The 12,908-nt window shown below is 45.0% G+C and overlaps 1 protein-coding gene across 2 annotated transcripts in view; it reads left to right on the plus strand.

The window, feature by feature from the left end:
- Positions 1–12,908, plus strand: part of LOC109920487 (neurotrophin-4-like) — a 61,155-nt gene that overhangs the window by 18,978 nt on the left and 29,269 nt on the right. The window contains exon 1 of one of the 2 annotated variants that reach the window (XR_007265702.1): positions 6,878–6,908. The exons of the other annotated variant lie outside the window; for it this stretch is intronic. The gene's annotated coding sequence lies outside the window, so the exon portion shown is untranslated. Of the gene's footprint in view, positions 1–6,877; positions 6,909–12,908 lie in introns of those variants that run through there. 2 annotated transcript variants of the gene reach the window in all.

Consider the following 12,908-nt stretch of genomic DNA (forward strand, 5'->3'; position numbering starts at 1 on the left):
TCTGATGCTGCTTGGCCTGCTGTGTTCATCCAGCTCTACACCTTGTTATCTCTGTGCGGGTGAATGTTGTTCTGAATTTTTTGAGCACCCTGTCATTGTGTAGAAATGTTTACTTGCCGCAATTGCAAACAGCTCTGGCTGCAGGTATCCCAATGGCTCTGTGGCTGAATATAACATGGAACAGAAGGGTCTTGGTGGTGCAGCGGTCATGTATTTCCACCTCTGGCCAGAAGGTCTGCTCCACAAATAACATATCGGAGCAGGTTCAGTTTAAAAAAAAACTCATTCTATAACCCGTAGACCAGCGAGAACTGAGCTCGGCCATGTGGGATTTCAAGGCAAAGAACAACGATGGGTGGGCAAGAGATAGGGAATCTATTCCTGTGTTAGAGTCTGTCTGTGTCAGGTTGGTAAATGGAGTGCGCAAGGCTACAGTGCACCCTGTAGTCAATCAGCTATTGTGGTGGCAGGGGCTACCTTTAAGAGGGTAAAGTACAAAAGTTTGAAAGAAAAGTAAAGACCTTGATTTTGTTTTGTTCATTCACGGGATGACAGTGTCACTGGCTAAGCAGCATTCATTATACATCCATAATTGCCCAGAGGGCATTTAAGAGTCAGCCACATTGCTGTGGGTCTGGAGTTACATATACACCACACCAGGTCAGGATGGCAGTTTCCTTCCCTAAAGGGCATTAACGAACCCAATGGGTTTTTCTTTTTCCCCTTGCCAATTGTCGATGGATTCATAGTCATCATTTGACTCTTAATTCCAGAAACTTATTGGATTCAGATTCCTCCATCTGCCCTGGCAGGATTTGGACCAGAACATTAATCGGGTGTTTGGATTAACAGTCCAGTGATAATACCACTAGGCTGTTGCCTCATAAGATGGTGCAGTGGATCATATGACAGATTCAGGGCAATTTTAGCCCAACCTCTGAGCTAGGAGGCCTGGGTTCAAGTCCCACCTCACTCCAGAGGAGTGTCATCACATTTCTGAACAGCTTAATTAGAAAATATCTATAACTTCACATAATATGTGCGACCAGTCGACTGAGATAACAGGTGACAAGACATTTTCAAAGAGAATCTATTGCATGGTATACGTTATAACTAGTGCTTTCTGAACTGAATGAAGCAGCCAATTTGTACACAAGAGTAAGGATGTCCAGATCATCCCTTTGCAGTCGTGCTGGTTGATGGGTGGATATCAGCCTCTTAAAGGCAGCTTCTCTGACCAGGCAGCTCTATCTCAGTACTACCTTGCGGTATTGCCGTGGATTTTAAGGCCAGGTTCCCCTAGAGGGCAGGTTGCGGACGTAGAACTGTTTGACTAAGAGCGTGAGATGCTGTCCAGGAAGCCACAGCTGATCCCCAGCAGTCCGCAGCCCCCTTTCCTCAGAGTACAAGGCCAGCTGGGTGTATGATTATCTGATTTGATTGCCTCCGTGTGTGATGCTGTGTAAACAGTGGAAGGAGAGGCAAATCACAAGGCCATCCAAGTTGATGCAATGGTCAAGAAAGCACAGCAACGCCTCTACTTCCTCAGGAGGCTAAGGAAATTCGACATGTCCATAAAGCCTCTTACCCATTTTTATAGACGCACCATAGAAAGCATTCTATCTGGATGCATCACAGCATGGTTTGGTAACTGTTCTTCCCAAGACCAAATGAAACTACAGAGAGTCATGAACACAGCCCTTCACACTAACCAGCCTTCCATCCATCAACTCCACCTACACTTCCCACTGCCTCAGGAAAGCACCTAACATAACCAAAGATCTCTATCACCCTGTTCCATTGGACAGAAGATACAAAAGTTTGAAAACGCGTATCAACAAACACGTATAATAGTGGTTAGCACTGCTGCCTCACAGCGCCAGGGACCTGGGTTCGATTCCAGCCTCGGGTGACTGTCTGTGTGGAGTTTGCACATTCTCCCCGTGTCTGCGTGGGTTTCCTCCGGGTGCTCCGGTTTTCTCCCACAGTCCAAAGATGTGCAGGTTAGGTGGATGGGCCATGCTAAATTGCCTGTAGTGTTCAGGGAGGTGTATATTAGGTGGGCTATAGGGGGATGGGTTTGGGTGGGATGCTCCAAGGTTCAGTGTGGACTTGTTGGGGCGAAGGGCCTGTTTCCACACTATAGGGATTCTATAAAAAAAAAACAAATTTAAGAACAGCTTCTTCCCCGCTGCTATCAGAGTTTTAAATGGACCTCTTTAATATTAATGTTGATCTCTCTCGGCATCTTCTCAGCAGCTGTACCATCATATCCCGCACACTGACCTGTTACCCCAATAGACGTGTACGGTACAATCTTCCTGTAAAACAACACTTACCACTGTACGTGGGTACACGTGACCGTAAAATAAATCAAATCAGTTAAGCATGTTGCTGTCTCGTGTGACCCATTGCCCCTTTTGCTCGCTGACACAAGCTGCCTCCAGGTCAGGCAACCCCTTGATGTTAAAACTCTCAGCCTTGTTTGCAAAATCCATTCATGCTCTTGCACCTTCCTGTCTCAGCCTTGGAATATCTGCACTCCTTAAATCTGGCCTCTCGAGCATCTGCTGAATTTAATTACTCCACCGTTTGTGTTTGTGTCTTTGGGGCCCAACTCTGGAACTCCCTTCACTCTGCTCTCCACCATTTCAACTCCCCTCCTTTTAAGAAGCTGCTGTAAGCCTACCTCTTAGAGCAAGCTTCTGATCATCTGACCTAATATCTCCCGGCAGCTCAGTGAATACTTGTTTTATAAAACTCCTGTGAAGTGTCTTGAAGATATTTCATTACATAAAAGGTGATCAATAAATGCAAGTTGTTTTTTAATAATGATGTTTTAACTAAAACCTGCCACGTTGCAGGCCTATAATTTAAACCTGATTACAATTAAATCCCTCCTTTTAAAGAGCAGACGTACTTTGCTGTGTTCTTGCTTTTTACACAGGAGTTGCAGGGTGTAGCTGGTAGCTGAAGTGGGGGTTAGTTTGTAAGTGGAGGCCTGGCAGATGACAGAGGCACTTTGGCAAACTGCACTGGGTACCCTCTGTTGATTCACAAGATCCCTATGGGCGGGCAATGAAATGGAAGCACTTTCCATTCCTGCATGGGCCTCCCTGGCAAAAGGTCAACATTTGTCACCCATCTCTGTTTGCCTTTGAACTGTGAGCACTTAGGAGTCAATATTGGGCCTGGAGTCACATGTAGACCAGGCTGGTGATGTGATTGGAACCAGGACCAGATGGATCTCATTGACTATGATTTCCGTGATTGAGGTAGTTAACCTGTGCCAAACAGGGAGCCCTGGCTGACAGAGATAAACAGGAGATTCAGAGAATCTCCTCACTCTAGGGACTGGCTCTGAGCTGGCTAGTCAGAGTCTGTGTATTGTGTACGTGCAACTAAAGGGTGACTTGGTGACAAGCTATGGTCTAGTACATGCTGTCCATGTTCAAGTCAGAGTTGGAGGTGAAAATGTCCCAGGAGAAGCTACAAGAAAAAGAACAGGCCTACATCCCTGCACTGAGTCGGGGGAGGGATATAGTGATTAGAACCAGAGCCAGGTGGATTTCATTGACTATGAATTCTGTGACTGGGGCTATTAACCTGTGCTAATCAGGGAGTCCTGGCTGACAGAGATAAATAGGAGATTCAGAGAGTCTCCCTCAATCTAGGGACTGGCTCTGTGCTGGCTGGCCAGAGCCCATGTAACTAAAGGGTGACTTGGTCCCAGGATACCGGCCTCTGTGCAGTTATTTCACCTGGGTAAGGTCATTCCCTGAAGACAAAGAACATGAGTGAGACAGATGGATCTTTACAGCACTTGATGATGGCTCTTATGGTCACCATCACTGAAACTCTTTTCCAATTGCCAATTTATTAATTGAATTTAAAATTCCACAATCTACCATAGTGGGATTTGAACTGGTCACCCCAGGCCACTAGATTACAAGCCCAGTGTGATTACCAATGCACCACCATCTCCCATCTTAAGGAACTCTCCAAAGTCCTTTGCAGCCAACGAAGAGCATCTGCCATGCTGTCCCTGTCATAATAAGTGGGAGACTGCAATCATTCTGTGGTTAAATAAATAATAGTTTTTTAAATTAGCGTTTTGTGAGATGCGGGCATCACTATCAAGGTCTGTATTTATTACCCGATTCTAATTGTCCTTGAATGGAGCTGCACGCTCAGCCATTTCAGAGGGCACTTCAGTGTCAGCGACATTGGTGTGGGTCTGGAGTCACGTGTAGGCCAGACTGGGTAAGGACAGCAGATTTCCTTCCCTGAAAAACATTAATGAACCAGATGAGGTTTTGCTTACAACCATTGGCAGTGGTTACATGATGGCCATTAGACTGGCTTTTAATTTTTTTTAAAAAATTGAACCCAAACTTTACCACCTCTCCTGACGGGATTTGACACCGTTATCCCCAGATCATTAGCTTATACTTGTTGAATTGTTAGTCTAATGGCCTTACCACTGCACCACCACATAGAGTCACGCAGCACGGAAACAGATCCTTTGGCCCAACCAGTCCATGCTGACCATAATCCTAAATTAAACTAGTCCATCTGCCTGCGCTTGGCCCATATCCCTCCAAATATTTCTTATTCATGTATTTATCTGAATGTCTTTTAAATGCTGTATCTGTAGCCGCATCCACCACTTTGTCTGGAAGCTCATTCCACACACGAACCACTCCCTGTGTAAAAAAAGTTGCCCCTGTCTTTTTTAAGACCTTATGGATTCATTTTAAAATCACTATTTATTTGAGCAAAATACTATTCAATCCCTAAATTCACCAGGGCATGCTAACCAGCGATGTTAAATTCTGGATTTACAATCCTGGTCATGGCAGCATCGATCAGTTCTATCATTGATGGTCAACTCTCTGGCCACTTACACAATCACTATGTCAGTTAGTCTCCTCGTTCCAGATGGGTCAGTCCTGTGGACAGAGTCAGTAACATGATACATGATCCCGGAGTTTATCTTCTGGTCCCTGGGGATCTTCCTCTGGGTCTGATCATCCGCGGCACAATCAGTGTTATTCAGGGATAGTGAGTCTCGTGCCTATTCTGTTGCCAATGCGGTCACAACTGGGCTGTGGGTTACAGAATGCCAAGGTCCGATACACTTTGTTTCTTTTCTCTGTTCTTATTCCGATCAGAATGCAGCCCCCTGCGCAACGCTGTCACTAGGTTTGTGGGCTATGGGTGACCAACTTTTCAAAAGTGAAATGCAGGCCATCTAATGCTAATGCAACTCACACGTTTACCTTTGCAGTCCAGTAGGTGAAGGCACCTTTGACTTTTTTTTGTCACTCAGCTACTTCTGTTTTTATTTGCTTGTGGGACATTGTCATCGCTGGCTGGGCCATCATTTATTGGCCATCTCTAATTGCCCCTTGAGACAGGTGGTGGTGAGCTGCCTTCCTGAACCACTGCAGTCCATCAGGTGTAGATTGACCTTCAATGCCCTTAGAGAGGGAGTTCCAGGATTTTGACCCAGCGACAGTGCAGGGACAGCGATATATTTCCAAGTCAGGATGGTGACTGGCTTGGAGGGGAACTTGCAGGGGTTGGTGTCCCATGTATCTGCTGCCCTTTAGATTTAGATTTAGATTTTGGATTTTATTCTCACGTGTACTCAAGCGCAGAGGGATGGGAGTACGGCGAAAAGTGTATAATGTTGCCACACATGGTACCACATCTTAGGTACCTAGGTACAAAAAAAGCTTAGGTACAAGGTAGTAAAAGTTAAAAAGTTAAGCATTACTTAATAGCATAATAAAAAGGTTATCCCTCGAGATGGAAATGGTTGTGACTTTGGAAGGTGTTGTGTAAAGGAGGCAGGTTGGAGTGGCCACACATGGGTGTCACTCCTTCCTCCAGTTGGCTCCCTGCCTTATCCAGAGGAAAGCACACTCCGTGGATATGTAAATAACTCGTACAGGCCCGTCCAGCTATCCCCCCTTTTCTGCTCCCACCCCTCCCCTCATCCAGAGCACCTTCCACATGTTACCCGGAAATGTAATGTCACACACTGCAGGGCAGAGTGGCACAGACGGTGCCAACTGCTGCAGAAAAGGGCATGTGTGCAGGATCTTAAATTCAATTCAAACTTTGCCTGCTCCTGCAGAATAATTGCAAACTGTGTTTGAATCATTTTCAGGAAATTGCTGTCTTAGTCTGGCTTCTTGAGATTTTCGTACCAGCTCAGGCCAGACATCCAGACAACCTTAATTAACAGCCTGTATATGATAGTACGATAACAGAACAGCTCCAAGCTGTACAGGTTCCGACCTTCTAGCAGAGTCCTAGCATGTAGTCACAATTACATCAAAGCTTACTTCAGAAGCTGATCTATATATTCCTTCAACTCTATCTTCTCAGGGACAATTAATGATAAAAACAGGGCTGCCTGGCAAAACTGGCATGTCTTGTCACCATATTGTGGGTTTAACCCCACCCTGAGATGTACCAGGACTAGCTCCAGTCTCTCACTCCTCAGAGAGAGGTTGCAATGCCTCAGAGGAGACGTTAAACTGGGACCGAATCTGTGCCCATTCAGCAGGTGCATATTAAAGATCCCACAGTCACAGGGAGCAGGTGAGTTCTTGTATTGATGCCTCAACCACGTGACTCAACAAAAATAAATCTGATCACAATTTTACAGTACTATTTGTGGGAGCATACGGTGTGCAAATCGGTTGCTGTTTCCTACTTTGCAGATGTTTTATGTGTTTTGTTGGTTGGACAACATTTTGGAGTACCCTGAGGCCACAAAAGACATTATAAATAGTTATTTTCTTTCTTTCTATCTGTTCAGGTTTCAAATCAACTTTAAACATCTCTGTGAACACACATGTAATGAACTGATAATCTGGGATTGCGTTGGCCAGGTGTAGTCTGTGTATGTCTCTGTGTCTGTGCATGTACTTGTGTGTGAGCATGTGTGTATGTTTGCATGTATGTGTATTTGTGTACTCGTGTGTACGTATCTGTGTCTTCCTATGTGCGCCAGTCTGTTTTTGCGTGCGCCAGTCTGTTTTTGCGTGCGCCTGTCTGTTTTTGTGTGCGCCTGTACGTTTATGTTTGTGTGTGCGCTATGGGTATGTATCTGCGTGTGCGTGCATGTGTGTGTGCCTGTGCGTGTGTGGGAAAGACTTAGTCAGTGTGAGACTATCCCACCCAATCCTCACTCTGTTAAAACACAAAATACCATAAACTGTCAGCAAGTCTGCAGATAGTATTGTGGTTCTGCATGGTCAGTCATTCAGAGTATGAGTCTAACATAGTTTATGAATTTGAATTCTGTTTGCGATTAAAATCTGGTGCCTGTGGAAATTCCCATGGAGTGGTCGCACTGTTGTAAGAACCAAACTGCTTCAGGGAACCTGTACAGAACACCAATCCCCCACTCCACCCCACCCCACCAACCCCCCAAAAACTGCGTCCCAGAAGTTCTAGCCTGGAGAGGGTGTGAGTTTGAAGGAAACCCCATTACTGCCTTGCTGAGTCAGGTCCCTGACCAAATGTATTGTCCAACCAATCCCATTAGCACTTGATCTGTAGAATTAATGGCTTCCTTCCATAAAGATAAACTCACCAGACCATAGGGCTGTTCTCTCATTAGAAAGTGGTGGCAGTTTAACTTGAGGGTCACCACACCTCAGGAGAGGGAAGAGGTTGAGAAGGATGGGCCTTCATGGTAACCTCAGCCAGTGCAGGAATTGCACCCACGCTGTTGGCATTACAAATCAGCCATCCAGCCAACTGAGCTAGCTGCAAACATCATGCACACTGACTCGAGAAGGACAGGTTAGCTTCTGGCCTTGGCAAGCTGTTGATGGTGAGCAAGTAACAGCCCGCATTACCCATTCCACCCACTACCAACCCTTCCTTGGCTCACACTAGAGAATGTATCCAACTATCTACAAGTCATTGTCTGTTGGGAACTTCCTGAGTTACAGCAGTTGAGCCCCTGCCTGACCTCAGGATAAGCCTGCTTGCAACAATTAGACTTTGTGGTTTCAAAATCTACTGGCCCATGTGCAAAAGAGACGTGACTTTAGCTGCAGAATATTACAACAAGGATAAAGCTACTATGGAATGTGCCCCAACTTGCTCACAGCTCTGTTACAAGAAATTAATGAAAACTGTCTGTAAATATTATGCTACATTAGAACATTGCTTAGACCACACTTGCAATACTGTGCATGGCTCTGGTGTGCTCTTCATTTAAAAAAAGGTTGTAATAAAACACTGGAGAAGGAGTATGTACTCTACATTCATATCAGAACCAAGATATTCTGCCAATCCTGAAAGTTTAAACAGGGAGGTACTCTTTTCCCTGGAGAAGAGAAATCTAAGGTCTTGATCAACTGGGCCAGTAGGCTGTGGAACGGCAGGTGGAGTTTAATTTAGATAAATGCAAGGTGTTGCATTTTGGTGAGTCAAACCAGGGCAGGACTTACACAGTCAATGTGTAAGACTCCTGGGGAGTGTAATAGAACAAAGAGATCTGTGGGTACAGGTTCATACTCCTTGAAAGTGGGGCCACAGGCAGACAGGGTGGTGAGGAAGGCTTTCAGCTTGCTAGCTTTCATCGGTCAGAGCATTGAGTATTGGAGTTGGGACGTCTTGTTGTAGCTGTACAAGACATTGGTGAGGCCACATTTGGAATACTGTGTGCAGTTCTGGTCGCCCTACCATAGCAAGGACATTAAACTAGAAAGAGTGCAGAAAAGATTTACTAGGATGCTACCTGGACTGGAAGGTTTGAGTTATAAGGATAAGTTGGATAGGCTGTGATAGGAGACTGAGGGGTGACCTTAATTAGCTCTATAAAGTCATGAGAGGCATAGATAAGATAGATAGCCAACAGCTTTTCCCCATGGTAGGGGAGTCTAAAACTAGAGGGCATTGGTTTAAGGTGAAAAGAGAGAGATACAAAAGGGTTCAGGGGAGCAATTTCTTTACACAGAGGGTGGTGAGTGTCTGGAATGGGCTGCCAGAAATACTAGTGGAAATGAGTACAATTTTGTCATTTAAGAAACATTTAAGAAACAGATACATGGATGGGATAGGAATGGAGGGATATGGACCAAATACAGGCAAATGGGACTGGTTTAATTGTGAAAACTGGGAGGCATGGGCAAGCTGGGCCAAAGGGCCTGTTTCCATGCTGTAGACCTCTATGACTCTAAAGATTAAACTGATAGAGGCCTTTAAGATTGTAGAGGAATCTTTTGCAGAGGAGGTGCTTCCATTATTCCAAACTAACTTTAAGATAACCACCACTGAATCCAAGCAGGAATTCAGGAGAAATTTATTTTTCTGACTGAGGCTTATGAGTCTTTGGAATTCCCTTTCTCGAGCAGCAGTGGATGCAGAATCGATAAATATTTTTAAGGCAGAGGAAGACAGATTCTTGATGACCAAGGGAATGGAAATTATTGGAGGTATGCCAGAATATAGAGTTGAGGTTAAAATCAGATCAGCCATGATCTTATTGAATGGGGGAAGCATAGCCTGATAGGTCAAGTGGCCTACTCTTTTTCCTTATATAGTTGTCTTCACTCAGAGAGTGGTGAGAATTTTTGTTCTTTCTCTGGTTGTGGTGAGTGGGCATTGCTGGCAAGGCCAGTATTTATTGTACATCCCTAATTGCCCAGAGGGCAGTTAGGAGTCAGCCATGTTTTTGTGGTTGACACATGTATGCCCAGACTGGGTAAGGATAGCAGATCTGCTGCCTAAAGTAAATCAGTGAATCAAGATGAATGGGAAACGAAATAGGCCAAATGTAGGGACGAGGTCAGATTGGGATGTGTGGTCAGCACGGACAAGTTGAACTGAAAGGAATGTTACCATGTTGACTCTAAATGGGTTTTTTGCAGCACTCCTAGCAACAGGAGTAGGCCATTCAGCCCGTTGGGCCTGTTGCACCATTTAATGAGATCTAACTCTATTTCACTTCGTATAAATAAAACAAGGAATAGCAGATGCTGGAAATCTGAAACAAAAACAGAAATTGATGGAGAAACACAACAGGTCTGGCAGCATCTGTGGAGAGAGAAACAGAGTTAACGTTTCAAGTTCCTTCTTCAGAACAGACTTTTTCCAGTAATATCTGTTTCTGTTTCATGTCTCCAGCATCCGCAGTACTTTGTTTTATTTTCTTCCAGTTATGCCCATCTTGAAGAAGTTCTGTTCCTCTCTCTGATCAGATTTCTTTGCTAATCATTCTTTGTGTTTGCTATCACTACTCTCGTTCTCACTCCCAGCGTTTGACAAAGCATTTGCCAAAACGTGCTTCCATAGTCACATCTCATTGCTCCCTGGACCTGTCTTTGGTCCACATCCCTTAATACCTTTGCTTAACAAAAATCTATCTATCTCAGATTTAGAGTTAACCACTGATCCTGCATCCACTGTGGAAGAGAGTTCCCACCCTTTATATATAGAAGTGTTTCGTAACATCTCTTGGATAGGCACATTGATGATAGAAAAATGAAGGGTATGCAGGTTAGTTTGATCTTAGTAGGATAATAGGTCGGCACAACATCGTGGGCTGAAAGGCCTGTACTGTCCTGTACTGTTCTATGTTCTATCTCTCCTAAACAGTCTGGTCCAAATTCTCAGACTGTACCCCTAGTTCTAGAATTCCCAACTGTTGGAAATAATTTATCTTTATCTACCCTGTCTTTTCCTGTTAACATCTTGAGGGCTTCAACAGTGGTTCAACTGTTTATAGATAATTTTCCCTAACTAACCCATTCAGGGGTGTTATTACACACCTCTGGGACAGGTGGGACTTGAACCTGGACCTCCTCAGTCAGTGCATTGAGTATAGGAGTTGGGAGGTTGTGCCGCGGCTGTATCGGACATTGGTTAGGCCACTTTTGGGATACTGCCTTCAATTCTGCTCTACCTGCTACAGGAAGGATGTTGTGAAACTCGAAAGGGTTCAGAAAAGATTTACAAGGATGTTGCCAGAGTTGGAGGGTTTGAGCTATAGGGAGAGGCTGAATAGGCTGGGGCTATTTTCACTGGAGGTTGAGGGATGACTTTATAGAAGTTTATAAAATCATGAGGGGCATGGATAGGGTGAATAGTCAAGGTCTTTTCCCCAGGAAAAGGGAGTCCAAAACTAGAGGGCATAGGTTTAAGGTGAGACGGGAAAGATTTAAAAGGGATCTAAGGTACAAATTTTTCACACAGAGGGTGGTGTATGTATGGAATGAGCTGTCAGAGGAAGTGGTGGAGGCTGGTACAATTACAATATTTAAAAGGCATCTGTTTGGATACGTGAAGAGGAAGGGTTTAGAGGGATATGGTACTAGATGAATTTAGGATATCTGGTCAGCACGGATGAGTTGGACTGAAAGGTCTGTTTTGGTGCTTCACAGCTCTATGACTCTTGTCAGTCTAGCGCTGAGACAATTTAATCCCCTCTCACTCTTCAAACCTCCATGTCAGCTTTCTGGTAAACTTACCCACCCACCTCCTGTGGTCATACATTCCTCATTCTCATCCCCATCTGCGAGGACATTGAAGTATAGAATGGTTACAGCACAGAAAGAGACCATTCAGCCCATCATGACTGTACCAGGTCTCAAAAGGAGAAACGCACCATTCGCTGCCTTCTCCCTGCAACCCTCCACATTTTGCTTCCTCAGTGCTGTACAACTCTATAACCCCTGGCTCAGAGGAAAGGACACGGCAACTGTGGCACAAGAGCCCCTCAACAATTGCCATTAGATGCTTTTCTTAATTCCAGACCGTTCCCCTCACCACCACCCCCCCCCCATATAAATTCATATTACACCATCACCCATGATGAGATTTGAACATACGCCCTCAGAACCTTAGCTTGACAGTCTCGATTGTTAGCCCAGCAGCTTTCGTGCTGTGCCACTTGCCTCTGCACAGTACAATGTATCACCACAGGGAGCGGTTGAGGCAAACAACGTCACTATATCAAGTGCACGCTTGATCCCTGTCCAAGAATCCCAACCTCTTGGTGTGGCGGTATCATTCCAAGCCCGGAATACTCCTGGAATGAAGTATTCCTCTCGGGAGAGGGGCTGCTTTGCTCTAGAGGAAGTGTAGGCGCCGAGAATGGTTTGACTGCGGTCTGGAGTCGCAGTGTCATCTGACAGTCCCATACCCTGTCTCTCCAGATCCCTCACTGTCGCCTCCTGTAGTCACAGCCCAACTATTACACCGGTGAAGAGTCTTAACTGATTTCTCCAAGAACACTTCATTACCTCCACTGTGGGAAAATAATACTAAAGACCTTCAGATGGTTTACAAACAAACGGGAGATCTCATTAAAATTGGGATGGTTGCCTGGCCAACAATGTGTTATTGATTCACGTGCGGAGAAGTCTGTTCCTGTCATCAGTGGTGTCTGTACCCTGAAGCAAGCTTCATAAAGTTCTCAATGTGTGTGTGTACAGCGTAACACACATGGTCGCTGCCAGCTGCTTAAATCATCGTAGTTGCCAATAGCAGGTAAACATAAAAGAGCTCGAATTTATATACCTTAATAATGACCTCAGGAATGCTGTACAACTATTGAAGTAATTTTGAAGTGGAGTCAATATTGAAAGGCAGGAAAGCAGCAGACAGCAAGCTCCTTCAAACAGAAGGAATTTAAATGGATAGTTACACCGTGTTATTGCTGCTGATTGAGGGACAGTATTGCCCAGGAGGAGGTTAACCTCTCTTCTTCATGGAATCCACTCGAATGGACAGACTGTAGAATCCTTACAGTGCAGCAGCAGGCCATTTGGCCCATCAAATCTGCACAGACCCTCCGAAGAACATCCCACCCAAACTCACCTCCCCACTACCCTATTCCTGTAACCCTGCACTTCCCATGGCTAACCCACCTC

The sequence above is a fragment of the Rhincodon typus genome, chromosome 37 (assembly GCF_021869965.1).
Source record: "Rhincodon typus isolate 14 chromosome 37, sRhiTyp1.1, whole genome shotgun sequence".
Taxonomy (NCBI): Eukaryota; Metazoa; Chordata; class Chondrichthyes; order Orectolobiformes; family Rhincodontidae; genus Rhincodon; species Rhincodon typus.